This window comes from Microtus oregoni, unplaced genomic scaffold (genome assembly GCF_018167655.1).
Source record: "Microtus oregoni isolate MIOR12 unplaced genomic scaffold, Mior012 000010F_ref0000083, whole genome shotgun sequence".
Lineage (NCBI taxonomy): Eukaryota > Metazoa > Chordata > Mammalia > Rodentia > Cricetidae > Microtus > Microtus oregoni.
The window spans coordinates 34,447,724-34,452,565 of NW_024543069.1; the positions used below are offsets into that span (position 1 = coordinate 34,447,724).

General features: G+C 40.5%; 1 pseudogene; it reads left to right on the forward strand.

Annotated features, from left to right (window-relative positions):
• Positions 1–4,162: 4,162 nt before the first annotated feature.
• LOC121453047 lies at positions 4,163–4,537 on the forward strand (annotated as a pseudogene).
• The last annotated feature ends 305 nt before the right edge of the window (positions 4,538–4,842 follow it).

Consider the following 4,842-nt stretch of genomic DNA (forward strand, 5'->3'; position numbering starts at 1 on the left):
ACACACCACACAAACAGAACTGGGTAAAAGAGTGCATGACCATCTGGACAGATATGAAAACAACTTTTAACAGAATTCAACGTTGTAAAAGTTGTGAAAACCCCGAAGAAGCCATCAATAGGAGAAAGATATCTCAACACAATAAAACTATATATGGAAAACCAGTAGCCAACATTATGATTAATAGGGGGATCTCTGTGCAAGTGAGTACCCTATATGAAAACAAAGCATGGGTGTCCACTCTTATTATTGTTCTGCAGAACTCTTAAACTAGTAAAAATTAAACTTTCAAAGTACATACAATCAGTATGCGAGCCAATGAAATATCATAGAATGTATATATAAATGTATATATAAATGTATATATAAATGTATATATAAAGAGAGAAAATATACCCAATGTCTCTAGCCATCACGGAAATGGAAAACAAAGTATTCTGAAATCTTCCCTCATCCCTGTTGGAGCAGCTTCCTTTAAAGGCCACAAATGCTGGGAAGGGTGTGGGGGAATGGAACCCCACAATGCTGATGAAGCAGAAATTAGAGCAATTCATTTTGCAATCAGTGTGGTGATGCCACTAGCAGAGGCTTAGCATCCAACACAACTCTGTCAGTCTTCTAGGAAATATGTCCTTAGAACTCAGAGTCAGCACGGGGTGGAGATGGCTGTGCCTGTCTTCATTTGCAGCCAACTTCACAGTAGTAAAGTTGTGGAATGAGCATGGATGTCCACGAGCACGGAAATGGATAAAGAATGCATCATGCAAACGCAGTTGGATCAGGATCCAGCAACGAAGATGAAAAAATGTCACTACAGGGAACTGGATGGAAGCTGAGGCTCTCATTTCTGTAAAATAAGTGACATTCAGAAAGGCAGGGGCCATGTTTGCTTACCTATGTGGAACTTAGATTGTCTTTTAATGACGTGAGGGTAGAAAGAGGCTGGTGGCAGAAGCTGGGAGAGCAATGGGAAAGGCTGATCAAGAGAGAGAATACAGGGGTGGATGTGATCAAAGAGACTGCATACATGCACAAGGCTGTCATAGTGACCACTGTGTTTTGTAACTGATATTCACTGTGGGAGTAAATTCTGATTATCAATATGATTAGACTAAAGAACAGCTGGAACGTAAGTGGGTTACACATTAGGAGTTCCTGTGAGCCTTTTCCCAGACACACACACACACACACACACACACACACACGTGTATGTATGTATGTATGTATGTATATGAGTATATATATACTGATGAGTATATATATTAGTGTTTATTAACATTCTTTACAATAAAAAACACTCAAATATTGCGTATGGATAATCTTGTATGAGTACTGAAAAGGGCATTTATATATGAAGATATGCACACACACAAGATTCAGACAGACAGACACACACACACACACACACACTAACTATGAGCCTGTAGAAAGACAAGTATAAAATTATGCCAAGAGTGAGGTTTTCTGTGACCTATCACTCTATATATGCGGATTTCTAAAAATGTAAGTCTTCTATGGAATGTTTAATAAAAATACCGTGGCTTTTGCAAGATTGATACTATTTTCAGTGAGCATGACCTAATGATGTCACTGATTTATGAGTCTGTGGCCCTGGCTGAACCTTAGTGCCAGAGATATTATCTGCTACACTATCCAGGGAGCTGTTTTTCATGTCTCCTTTAGTTGGTCTGGAGTCTGGATCTTAGGGGTCCCCACATACAGGGCCAGATTCTAGGCTTTCTTCACAACCCACACAGAGGTGTAGAACCCTAATACAGTTATCCAGGACACCAACATGACATGCACCATCGATCTTGGAGGTGCCTTTTTTCTAAGGACAAGCACGTACCACTTCTATAAGCATTGAGGTAATTCCTAGTGAGCATGATTATTATCAGGAGGGAGAGTTAGTCATCAATCCTCCAGGCTTTAGAGTAGCCCCTTATCCCTTCTGTCATGCTTTTGACAAAGCAATTTAAAGGTATATTATGGGAGACAGAAAATGAAGACTTTCACGGGGATTTAATGAATACGTCCCTTTGGACATAAACACAACTGAGCAAAATAGATCTTAATCATCTTCACATAAAAATATAAATTGCTGAAAACATTCTGATGTCTATTAGAGAACACAGTGTAACTCAGTGATGGGGCAGGGTGTGGGGGGTAGATACCAGTACCCAAAGAACATTCTAGTAACTCCCTGCAGCTCCACTGCTGACCTCCAAGGGGGCAGTGTGGACATCAGAGTGATCAGCCGGCACTTAGACCGTAGATGGGACTAGAGGGAAAGAATGCACACATTATGGCTATACATTGCCACTCATGACGCATGCCTCCAGGCGCTACCATCTTCCAAATGGTTTTGCTCTCAACCTCTCGGTTACACTGACCTTAAAAATCAGGCGTTCCTGATTCCCCCAAGCTCATGATTCTGGACAGGTGCAGTATTTGGCTCACAGCTCACTAGAATGTCAAACATGAACTTAAACATCTAGTCAGACCATTCTACTTATGTTCCTCGGAGAAATGAGATAGTGTGTGAGACACACACAGTACAAGATCAAAGTTGACCTTGATGGGAAGCTCAGGCGTTGCAACAAAATGGACGTGAAAACCACAGCTTTCTCATTTAATTACACACACACACACACACACACACACACACACACACACACATATTTTCCAGGGAAAATAATGGCTAATCTTACGAACAACAAAGATTATGGGCACTAAGTGAATAGGGAAGACTGTGGATGAGCAAACCCACTCTAAAAAAATCACACAAGTAATTTGAAAATAAGTGAAATGTCCTGTCATTTTAATGTATAGTTTGAGTGTTTAAGAGCACAGCTGTGGTCATAAAATACAACTTATTTAATATTAATAATGTAGCCATAGAAAGAATAAGTGGTCTTCTGTAAAGTTAACTCCAGGAAATAACTTCTTATTTAATGTATAAGTATAGAAGTTGAATACAAATAGATAATTATCTGAGTGATGTCATTTTCTTCTACTATGTTATTCCAGTAATGTGTTTGAAAGATATCACATGAAGAATTACAAAGGTTTAGGCTTTAGACCATAGAGCCACTTTCTTTTGGACAGTCTGGCCAGTGTTTAGTATCAGTTTTTTTTTTACATGTTCCTTAGCTCTAAATTATAAACTGTCAATGAATCTCTTTGGTTGTGGATGTGCAGTCCTGCCCCATCCCTCACTCATCATGTATTCAAGCATTAATATTGTGATACTCTCCAAAGAGAAAAATGGAAATAAACATTTAAAAGAATTTAATAAATTATAGCAATTTTCACAACATAGTTTCGTCATTAAAGATATTGAACACTAAAGGAAGTGATCCCAGGTGCTTATTTAAAAGTCAGCCAGTTACCTTTAGTGTGACTGGAGGTCATGCCCGAGAATACTGCATACACAAGTTTAGAGACAGAGATAAATTCTACATGTGACAGATATCATTCTAGTTCTCTGTTTTCCCTTCCTATTATGGATTTTCAAAATTCTCATGATGATCTCCTATCATCTTTAACCTTAATTATGCCAAGTGAATTATCCTGAGCATAGATTAAGTTAATGAAACAATTGCATATTAAATTATAGCAATATTATTATTGCAGCACTCTATGTAGTAAAGGTGGCCTCAAGAAGTCTGTGTGCCTTTGCCCACACAGAGCTTCTAGATTACAAACTCCTAGCAGTTACTAGAGTGTCTTTTGGGTACTGGTATCTACTCCCCACACTCTGCCCCATCATTGAGTTACACTGTGTTCTCTTCTAGGCATCAGAATGTTTTCATCAGTTCATATTTTTAAGTTAAGATGATTAAGATCTATTTTGTTCAGCTGTGTTTATGTCTTGCTGTTGGGACTAATGAGTCCTGGTCTTCAGCTGCTCTTCCCTGCTAGAACCTTCTAATTGAAATTACTAGAAGCTATGCCTAGCTTAGAGGATCAGAGGATGGGATTTTCACCTGTTGGCCATTGACTGCAGTGTATTTAACCCTCCATGGTGCTATTAAAGAAGGGCTTTTGGTTTCAATGTTCTGCATCTGTATTCTCAACCTCCAGCCCTTTGCCCAAAGCTCATGAACTGGGTTCTAGCGCACAGAGCACAGACACGGGGGCGTGGTGCGCGGCATCTTGCTATGGTTTGCTGAAGTTCATTATGGAGAGTGGGACCAAGGACACTGAGGTTCTGGTGTCTGGGAAACTCTGAGGCAAGAGTGCCAAGACCATGAAGCTTGTGGATGGTCTGAGGATGTACAGTGGAGGCCCTGATAATGACTACACTGGCACTGATGTGTGCCATGGGCTGCTCACACATGGTATGCTGAACCTCAGAGCAAAGATCGTGTTGCCTGGGACCCAAGGGGGTAAGATTGTCCCTAGGAAGCCTCTACCTTCTCACATGAGCACTATGCAACCTTAAGATGAAATTCTGCCCACCACTCTCATCCCAGAACAGAAGGATGGAAAGCCAAAGCCACCTGCCATGCACAAGTCAGTACCTACAGCATAACAGGGTCTTGGCAGCTGCATCTGGAGGATGGATGTTGTTCTGTAAAGACATTTTATAAAGATCTTTCACAAAAACAAAAGACCTGATGGATTGTGTCCAGTGTTCATCTGACTGGGTTTTGCTGGCCTATAGAATGTCAATACCCTGTTTGTTTAAACTGGCGGGTTGAAGCAGAGTTGACCAGAAAAATCTTGGCTCAGTAAAGGACGATGGCTACAGGACAGCACCCTGACCCTGTGGTTCAACTCTACAGGGTAAAAAGAACAGTTTGGTTTTTATGCTCATGATAGAGCCCAAGGACTTGC